Source organism: Trachypithecus francoisi, unplaced genomic scaffold (genome assembly GCF_009764315.1).
Source record: "Trachypithecus francoisi isolate TF-2019V2 unplaced genomic scaffold, Tfra_2.0 Lachesis_group4, whole genome shotgun sequence".
NCBI lineage: Eukaryota > Metazoa > Chordata > Mammalia > Primates > Cercopithecidae > Trachypithecus > Trachypithecus francoisi.
In genome coordinates, this window is record NW_022681469.1 from 30673172 (window position 1) to 30683295 (window position 10124).

At 54.0% G+C, this 10124-nt stretch overlaps 1 long non-coding RNA gene across 1 annotated transcript; it reads right to left on the reverse strand.

The window, feature by feature from the left end:
• Positions 1-1865: 1865 nt before the first annotated feature.
• LOC117073021 lies at positions 1866-4640 on the reverse strand. Its single transcript, XR_004433060.1, has 4 exons — positions 4499-4640; positions 4190-4332; positions 3287-3421; positions 1866-2241 (listed from the first exon to the last, which is right to left on the reverse strand). It is a non-coding gene; the product is annotated as an uncharacterized LOC117073021 (long non-coding RNA).
• Between the last annotated feature and the right edge of the window lie 5484 nt (positions 4641-10124).

Here is a 10124-nt window from a genome sequence, read left to right on the forward strand (position 1 = left end):
TCTCCCAAGTCCCTCTCCCTCTGGAGGGAATAGGTTCCCCAGGGTGGCAGGGATTTGAGTTGCAATGTGAAAGTCTTATGCAAAGGGTTAAGTCATCAAACGCCTGGGATGTGGACCCAGAAGCCACTTTGAAAGGTGCCCTAGAGCAGCCTGGCTGTAGACACGCTCACCAAGGGGCTCTAGCAACCCTCCCCCTCCCACCTCCCCTCCCTCTCTCCTTCTCTTCTCCTCTTCCCCCTCAGGCTCTGCACCCCTCAGGACTGCTCCTCACAGAAACTCTGATTCTGTTAGGAAAGATCTTGCAGTCCTAGAACAGAGTCTGACACATAGACTCAATTCCCCGAGTGCCTCCGCAGAAGGAAGCTCTTCGGAAGCTGTGAGGTGCACTACCCAACTATGACCACACGATGCCACCCTTGAGCTGTACACAATCCCCACCCGCATGCTGGCAGCAGGTGGCAGAGCAAGAGCTGCTTTCCAGCTGGGCGGGATTGGGAGGGTCGGGATAGCATCAGCGGCAGGAGCTTCCGTGGTCACAGGTATCATTCAGCCCTGCCGTTTTGCCCATTGCCATCGTCCCTTCTCCCACTGCTGTCTGGCTGTCACCTGGTGGGGGCTCAGTTTGCCTCACAAACCCAGTAATTGTTCCTGGACCCGTAAACCCCGCCCTTCTTCCTGAACCTCCACAGCAAACCCCAAGCCCCACTCAGGATCCTTTAGCACCTCTGAACTCGGTGCAGGTGACACACCAGCTCACATATTGCCTTAAAATGGCCTCTAACAGCTTCTGCTTAGGGAAGGAATTTCCAGGGGCCTTGTTTCTTGAGGGCTGTGGCTCTGCAGCATTAAAGGCCTTGGGGAGTTCTGATGCCACGCCCCTCACCTTGGGCTGTCTCAGCACAAGTGGCCACCCCAGGGTCGAGTAGGAAGATTCCAGATGAGGAGGATCCCTGGCCCCTGGCCATTTCCTGGCCTGAGAGCACCATGGCACTCAGCACTCAGCACTAGGGAGCCTGGTCATCCATCTCATTGTCAGTGGTGGACAACGAGATGGATGTCTGTGTGTTCATTCCCAACCTGCTGTGGCCTCACCATGGCTGTAGTGTCAGTCCCCCAGCTACCTGGCATGAGGAGGAGGGACTGGGAATCTACAACCACCTGTAATTGGCATAACCTGTTTTCTGCCCCATTTATTTATTTATTTAAACGGAGTCTTGTTCTCTCACACAGGTTGGGGTGAAGTGGCGCAATCTTGGCTCATTGCAACCTCTGTCTCCTGGGTTCAAGTGATTCTCCTGCCTCAGCCTCCCAAGTAGCTGCGATTACAGACGTGCACCACCATGCCCAGCTACTTTTTGTATTTTTAGTAAGAGTCGGAGTTTCACCATGTTGGCCAGGCTGGTCTTGAACTCCTGACCTCAAGTGATCTGCCCACCTCGGCTTCCCAAAGTGCTGGGATTACAGGTGCGCCTGGCCCCTGGCCCCTTTAGAGGTGAGGACCCCACTTAGCTATGTTTCAAATCTCTCCATATCATACAGGTCCTCCTCTGTCCTTTATCCCAACATTGCTCTCACCTTTGGGGAAGTTTCCTTAGGCCCCCAACCCAACTCTTGTATATGACCCCTGCTCTCAGCTCTGCCCCCGTCAGTCCCCTGTCCCTTGGGGGCTAACACCCGTGGGGCCTCCCCCAGGAATGGTAACTCACATCTTCCTCTTCCTCAGGGTGTGCAATTCCACCTCCTCTCTCTAGAGGTCTCTGGATCCTCAGCAAGCAATATTATCAACGCTAACAAGCAATCAAGGACTTTATTTGAAGGATTTTGGGGTGGTTCACAGAATGAAAGGCGAGGTGGAAGATCCAGGCCAGGGCAGGGCAGGCATTAGGCAAGTCAGTGATGCAGGCAGCGGAAGCTCGTCGTCTTCTCACCATACAGCTGCTAGGATCAATCAGCATCAATTATTTTGTTCCCAATCTCGTATCCTTCACAGATTTCAATTCTTGTGTCTACCCAGTGGGCAGAAGAGGGCAGGACCTCTTGAGTGACAACCCACCCAGAAGTGTCCATGGTTTGGAAGGGATCATCCCCAAATGGATCTCAGAAGGAGATCGTCTGTATACAGAGGACAGAATGCTGGGAGAGCCGCGCGGCCTTTGTCCACCAAAGTGGTTTTTCCTGGCCTGTCATTGAGCCTCTCTTTTATTTTTCTTATCTGTGGAGTCTCTCACTTGACATTGCCCACTGGTAAATGATGAAAGAGTGGCATAAGTGAGGCCCAGAGAGGCTCAGTGCTGGACTTAAGGTCACTCAGCAACTCTAAGAGAGAGCCGGGAGACCCCAGTTCCATTCACTGTTCTTGCGCTTGATGTGACTCACCTGGAGCCCTTGGGGCGGCCTCCCCTGTGGACAAGGCCTCCCGCAGATACTTTTTGGGGTAAGGGCTTCCTGACTACTGTTGAGAGGAACAGCAAGCCCAGACCGCAAAAAGATCCAAAGGAGACAGCAGCCACCGCATGGCAGGGGGCCTGGAGGGGAGGCTGTGGCCCCTCCAGGGCTCAGCTCGCACCAGGAAGACCGAGTCAGGGAGGCGGAGCCAGGACCTGCGGGGAGGAGGGCAGCGGGGGAGCAGGGGAGGGGAGGAGGGAAAGAGTCCTGGGGAGAAGAGAAAGCTGAGAGCCCCAGAGACAGGAGGCAGGCAACAGGAATCCCAGCTGTAATCCCCCTCCACCTCCCAAAGTCACAACCTCCTTCTTATGAAACAGAAGTGGCCAAGCTGTAGCGCACTCCTGGGAAGGGGCAGTTTGAACCTGTGGCTCCCCTTCATTTTCCCCTTTCATCTCCTGCATCCTGCGCCTCCTCAGAGCCCCCTGCTGTGCCTGGACTTCATTCAGATGGTCTGGCCCAGGGTCTGTCTGCAGCCTTGGTGCTTCCTTCGTTCCACAGTGTCAGCACACCCAATTCCCACAAGGGACTCTCCCAGAGTCCCAAAATGCTAAGTGCCCCAAGAAGAAGATGCCATCCCTGGTTGAGACCTTGGGGACAGACATCTTTGAACTTGCAAGTGTGGGCTCTGCTCTGCTTTCAGCAGATGCTGCTGTCATGGAGAAGGCAGGGGTCCCAGGGCCAGGTCAACTGAGCCTGATTAAATTGCTCCTGCCCGTCTCAAATGAGCCATTTCTCCAAGGTGGCAGCTAAGCCCCACATCTCACAGTGGCCTCCTGCTTCCATAACATGAGGTCAGCAATGCTACACAGAGGTCCCTGAACCAGCTTGGCCTGGGTCTTACCTGTCTTAGAGGCTGCAGCCCTGGAAGGGGCAAGGAGATCCCAGAAGAGCCAACATTGCAGGTTTGCAGAATGGATGGTGTCCGCCTCCGGTTCCCTGCAGAGCTCAGGATGCGATGGTTTATCTCTTACTTTTCCTGAAGGTGTGGAGGAACCATTGAGACCTGCTGGAGAGGGGCCCTCGTGCCTTCCCCAGACTCCCAACATGACACAACATGGGCTTGTCAGCAGGGGCCAGCTGGGGGCAGTGTCGACAGGGGCCCTGCTCTGCAATCTGGTCCAGGGAAGAGACCCAGAATGTGAGTGTGTAGCCATGGATGGGAGGGTGTGGCTGCAGAGCAGGCTGCAGTGGAGAACTTGGGGACACAGAGACTCTAAGGGTGCCTGTGCCGGCACAGGCGTCCACCTGCCTTCCCATGGGTGGGCCTGGGTTACTCTCAGGAGTAAGAGGAGAAAATCCTTTCTTGCCCATGGAGTAGGCCTCCCCTTCTTAGCTGCTCATCTTGGAGCCCAAGCCCCTGTACCGGGCAGCAACTCTGGGGCAGCAGCCAGGTATACCTCGAGGGGGCACTGCAGTCTCCCACGGAGTGGAGAATTGCCCACGGCCAGCTTTCCGTGCTGGCTGCCCCTGGAATCACTGGGTCCCGCTCCTACCAGCATGGTTCTCATGAAATCTCTTGGAACTCCATTCCCTGACTGCCTCCTGCCCCACCTTCTTTGCTGCAGCCTGGGCCAGAACCAACACAGGGACAACATTGATTGGTGGTGGTGGGGCGGGGACACCCTCCTGGTGGGCTTGAGCTGAGCCACAGGGGCCAAAGAGCCTGGGCCACTAGGCAGGGCTAGTGAGGGCAGTGGGGAGCATGGCAGGTCCCTCTGGCACCCACACAGGGGCCTGCCCCTACCGAGGACGCTCTCTCCTTGGCATCCCCGGGGTCCTCTTCCAAGGCTTCTCCTCCGTGGATTCTGTATGTCCAGCACTTCCACGTATCCAGTGCTAACTTGATGCACAGTGCTGTGTGCTTTCCCTGTGGAATCTCGCCTGTTCCTACATCAGGAAATGAAAGTCCTACTTTCAGCTTTAGGGCAAAAACCTCAGAGTCCTCCCTGGCTTCTTCCTGTCATTTTACCTCTCCTTCGTCAGCAAATATTGTTATGTCTCTGAAAAGACTCTAACCTGCTCCTCACCCTCTCCACAAGCCACCATCTCTTACCTCCAAACAGCTCTCCCCTTTCCAGGCTTGCTCCTCACAGTCTAGTCTCCACACAGCAGAGTGATCCCTTGAAAACAGTGTCTTCACGCCTGTAATCCCAGTGACTCAGGAGTCTGAGGCAGTTGGATCGCTTGAGGCAAGGAATTTGAGACCAGCCTGGACAACATAGCAGACCCTGTCCTTGCAAAAAAATTAAAATTAAAAAGTTAGCTGGGTGTGATGGCACGCACCTGTGAGCCACGGTCACACCATTGCACTACAGCTTGGGTGACAGAATGAGATCCTGTCTCTAAAATAAATAAATAAATAAATGAAAATAAATAAAAACAATGTCAGACCCAGTCTCACCTCTGCCTAAGGCCTCCCTCTCACCCATCAGGTTCACTCCTCTCCGGACACACTGGCCTCCCTGCTGGGTCTCACATGGCCAACCACGCCTCTGTCTCAGGGCCTTTGCGCATGCTGTCACCACTGCTTGAATGCTCTTCTCCTATAGATCCCAATGGCTCAACCCCATGGCTCACCCCCACTCCTCACTAGGTTACTTCTCAAAGTGACACCTTCTCAGAGAAGCTGTGATGGTGAATTCTAGGTGTCAACTTGACTGGGCCACAGGGTGCCCAGGTATTTGGTCAAACATTATTCTGGGTGTGTCTCTGGGGGCGTTTTTGGATGGGATTAACATTTGAATCAGTAGACTGCATAACACAGATGGCCCTCTGTATTAGTCTGTTTTCACACTGCTATAAAGATATACCTGAGATTGGGTGACTTATAAACAAAGGAGGTTTAATTGACTCACAGTTCCGCCTGGCTAGGGAGGTCTCAGGAAAATTACAATCACGGCGGAAGGGGAAGCAAGTATGTCTTACATGGCAGCAGGTAACAGAGAAAGAGAGACAGAGAGAACAAGAGCAGGGAAAACTGCCTTAAAAAAACCATCAGATCTCTAAGAACTCCCTCACTATCAGAGAAGAGCATGGGGTAAGCCACCCCCATGTTCCAATCACCTCCCACCAGGTCTCTCCCTGGACATGTGGGGATTACAATTCGAGATAAGATTTGGGTGGGGACATGGAGCCAAACCATAACACCCTCCCTAATGTGGGTGGGCCTCACCCAATCAGTTGAAGGCCTGAACAGAGCAGAAAGGCTGAGTAAGAGAGAACTCTGTCTGCCTGGCTGCATTTGAGCTGGGACATTATTTTTTTCCAGCCTTCAGACTTGAACTGAACATCAACCCTTCCTGGGTCTTGAGCCTAGCAGCTCTTGGGACTCATTAGCCTTTATATTTGTGTGAGCCAATTCCTACAATAAATGTCTTTATACACATGTGTGCACACATGTGTGTCCTCATTCTCTATGCCCTCACCTACTTGGTTAGACTTCACAGTTCTTTTCACAACCAGACACTCTATTTTATAATTTTTTGCCATGAAGCAGGACCCCATCTGTCTTCATCGTTGCTACATTTTCTGTGCCTAGAAGTGTGCCTGGCACATAGTAGGTGCTTAATAAGTATTTACTGAATAAACTCACAGATGAAATGAACCTAAGGGTGAGACTGTGCTTGGCAAACACAGAGAACACTCACATGTGTGGAACAACTAAACATCAGCCTCATTCTCTCCACCCCCAGCTTCTTGGACCATCCACATAGGCTGGCTCAGAAGTCAGTGGCTCACATTTCCAGCTGCATCATTAACAGAACCCAGCCCGTGTGTGGGTCTCCCTGCTGCAGAAGTCTATGCTTGTTGAAAACAATTCACAGCCTTTCCTTCCAAACCAGCAACCCTCCAGAGCTTTTCTGACCAACACTTGACCCAGTCTGGGCATTCATGGTAGGAGGGCTTCTCCCTGTAAGTGACAAGGGGGCCATAGGAAACCCCCAACTCTCACTCCTCCAAACTGCTCCCTCCCTCTTCCTCTTAATAGGGAGGAAGCTTTCCTTGCAAAGGTAACAGGAAACAGAGCAGGAAGCATCCTCCTGTGGAGGTGAAAATGGCTGAGATGGAGCTTTTCCTCAGAACTCACTGCATTTCACTGAAGTGGGAGTGGGGAGGGGGAAACAGGCTTTGGAGCTTTGAAATAGGAGGCAGGGGAGTAGGAGGGGCAAGGTAGGGTAGGGGAGTTGGGGAGGGCAAAAAGGGGACCAAAGCAGGGCCTCACGAGCCCCAACAGAGCCTTCGTGCAAATGAGAGAAAGGGGACCCCTCTCCCAGACCTACCAGTGTGGCCAGCCCATAGCCAGAGCTGGTTTCAGTCCCAGCCTGTCCCCTTGGCAATCACCTCTGTTCAAGGACAGTGGACACAGTCACACACCTCCCAGGCTTGCTCCTGTCTGCCAACTGTGATTCCTCCCCCTGCCCCTGTTTCAGATCAGTCCTCAGGTTTTGCCTCCACAAGCCTCTCGGACCCCCTGCCACCAGTCCCACCATCCCAACCTCCCAATTGTGGCTTGTCGCCCCTCTGGGAATAAGCTGTGTACTTGGCTGAGATTCCCACCTTCCCAGTGTCCCTCCTGGGACTTGGCAAGCATAAAACATGAGCTGGCGCAAGGACAGAGGTCTTCAGCTTCCCTCTCCCGCTTTCTTCCCATGCGGGCTTTTGGACCAGGTTCTGAAAAGGACTTTCCTCAGGCCACTCCCCTGCAGAGGGTAAGGGGTGAGGGACCCCGACCAGTATCTGAGATCGCACAGGGCACAGGGTGGTGAGGTGGGATCTCCTTCTGGCTCAAATGTGTGTCCTACCCTGTCCCCCTAGCCCTTCTGCCTGGCACCCTCTGTGCAGACAGGACCACCAGATCCTGCACTGTCCCAGCTTACCTCCCACCCCTCCTCCAGAAATTCCTTCCTCCTCTCTCAGAAAGTCTTCACCATCCACCCTCCTCCTCTCTTTCCCCATCCAAACCCTTGCCTGCTGAGTGGAGATAAATCAATCTTTCCTTCTTCCTGGAACTTCCCTTGGTACCTTAATCCCTTTCCCTGAATCCTTGCAGCTGGTGCCTCTGGGCCCTACAGCTGCTGCTCAGTTGCTGGCTTGGCAGACATCAATGAGTGCCCGTGCAAGTCTTGCTCTGCGCTGGGAGCTGGGGATGTAGAGACAAGCCCACCACAGACCCTGTCCTCCAGGAGCTCCCAGATTAGAAGGGAAGTGTGGACATTTCTCCCTGGGCGCCTGGAGCCCTTCCAACTAAACATCCTGCAGCAAGCGCATCAGCCTCTCCTGGAGACTGATCTTTCTCTTGGGCCACTTCTTCCCATGGCACCAGCACAAATAATGATGGGGCAAAATCAGCGGTCATGGGGACCGGAGCGGGGTCCCAGTGCTGCAAGGCCCGGAGAAGAAGACTCTCCAAGCTGAAAGGGGTGAAGGGGAGGAGACAGGGAGCCTTCACCAAAGAGGTCATATTTGAGCTGAGCTGGGAAGGATGGGAGGGATTTTAATTTCTGAGACGAGGAGGAGGAGAGAGAATGGCAGAAGCCAAGGCTCAAGGACGAGACATACACAGAGAGGCTGGTTTGTAGTACAGGAAGGGGAGAAGTGAGAGAAAAGGTGGAAAAGGATGTTCAGGCAAAGCTTGGTGGTCCATGCCAGGCTGAAGAGCCTGCATTTCCTCTACAGGCAATGGGCAGTCTCTGAAGAATTTGGGAAAAACCTGTGAAATTGACTGGATGAGGGAGAGGCTGCTGCAGGTCGGGGAGAAAACAGAGGCTTCGCAATGCTGCTGAGAAGTAATGGATGGAGGCTGACCCGGAAGGACGGATGTAGGAGAGGAGGCAGCAAATGTATGAGAATATAAGAGACAGGAAGGGATAAGGCACAGGTCGTCCGGGAGGCAGGGAGACGGGTCCCAGAGACGAGGACGAAGGGCAGCTGTAGGAGAAGAGCGAGGTGGCTGGATCATATGCAGCATGCGGTCCAACGTAATAAATAGATGTCGGAGACCCACCACGTAAGGGTTCGCTTTCTGCTCTCAAAGTGTAGGACTTGATAATGACGACGATCTGTGAAGGGCAAAATAGGGACAGAGGGAGGCAGACATAGAAGCTGGCGGAGGAAGGAGGCGCACAAGCTTGGGGGCCTCGCTGAGTCCTGCACACTTCCGCTGTGGTCCAGGCTGAGCGCCCCCTGGCACTGTACCCGCAGCCTGGCCAAGTGGCGGGGGTCAGCGGGCAGCCTGCGGGAGCGGACCCGGCAGGAGCCCCGCCCGCTTGGGAAGGAGGAGGCGCAGCGCCCGGGGGAGCCACGGAGCCACGCCCACCCCGGTGGGCCCGGGTGGGGCGTGGCCTCCAGAGGCCGCAGGGACTGGACCCCCTGCTCTGAGCCGGGAACTCCAAGCGGAGGTCAGGCGGCCGAGCGCCACCGAAGGGTGGACACCTGGCACAGGTAGAGCCCCTGTGTTCAGTCCCAACTGTGTCCGCTGCCCGGGTGACTTTGGGTGGCTCAGTGCGTCTGTCTCAAAGGCCAGCGCTAACGCCTTTTAACTGTAAAACAGGAGAGTTTCAGACACAAAGGAGGGGGTGTCCCTACCTCAGTGAAGGGAGCCTCCATCCTCCTGGCTGCTCCTGCCACCGCGGCCACCTCCACTTCCTCACCCCCCCGTTTCTCAAAAGTCTCAGGTTCCAACTCCTAAACGTCTTCTGAATCTACCCGCGTGTCTCCTGCCACCCTACTGCCCTGCCCTGTAGACGGCCACTGTGCTCTCGCGATCTTATTGGCCACAATGGCATTCTTCCTGGTCACTCCAAACCCACACTTGCCCCACTAATCCATGCCCTCCTCTGCATCCACAGTAACTTTTTAAATTCATTTTTTTAAAGATGGGACGGGGGGTGGGGTCTCCCTATGCTGCCCAGCCTGGACTCCAACTCCTGGGCTCAAGGATCCTCCTGCTTCTCCTTCAGCCTTCTCAGTGGCTCTAATTTTTTAACGCAAATCTGCTTAAGCTCCTCCACTGCCTAAAAAACCTTTAAATCATTTCCTGCCGCTCTTAAAATTAAATCACCCCTGATCACCTGCCTACTCCTCGGCTCCTCCTGTGTCAGCCTTTCTCTGTCTCCCAGTGCTTTGGCCATGCTGGCTTCCTTCCAGCTCCTTGCCTCTGGGCCTTTGCCCTTGCTGTCCCCTCTGCCAGGAACACCCTCATTCCCACTCGGCCTGGATAACTCCCATGCAGCCTGCCACAGGGAGCTTAATTATCATTCCCCCAAGAGACCTTCCCAGCACCCAGATTCAGTCCACCCTGTTAGTCAGTTACATAGCACCCTGTACTTCTTCCTAGCACTTAATCTCCTTTTGCAAATACATATGTACTACTGTGATAGTTTTGTTTGTTTAATGTCTGTCCCACTGGACTATAAATCCATGAGGACAGAAGTGTCATCTTGTTAGCTGCTATATGCCCAGTACCCATAGTTAGTGTTGATGGAATGAAAGAAGGAAGCCAGGAATCAAACAAGGAGAGAAGGATGGAAAGAAAGGAGGAGGGGAGGAAAGACGGAATGGAGGAGAGAGAGAGGGACAAAGGGAAGAGGGAGGAGGAAGGTAAGATGGAAGGACTAGAGGCAGGAAACTGGAGGTCATCTCTGGATCCAGAGTCTGCAAGTATTCTAAGATTCAGGTCA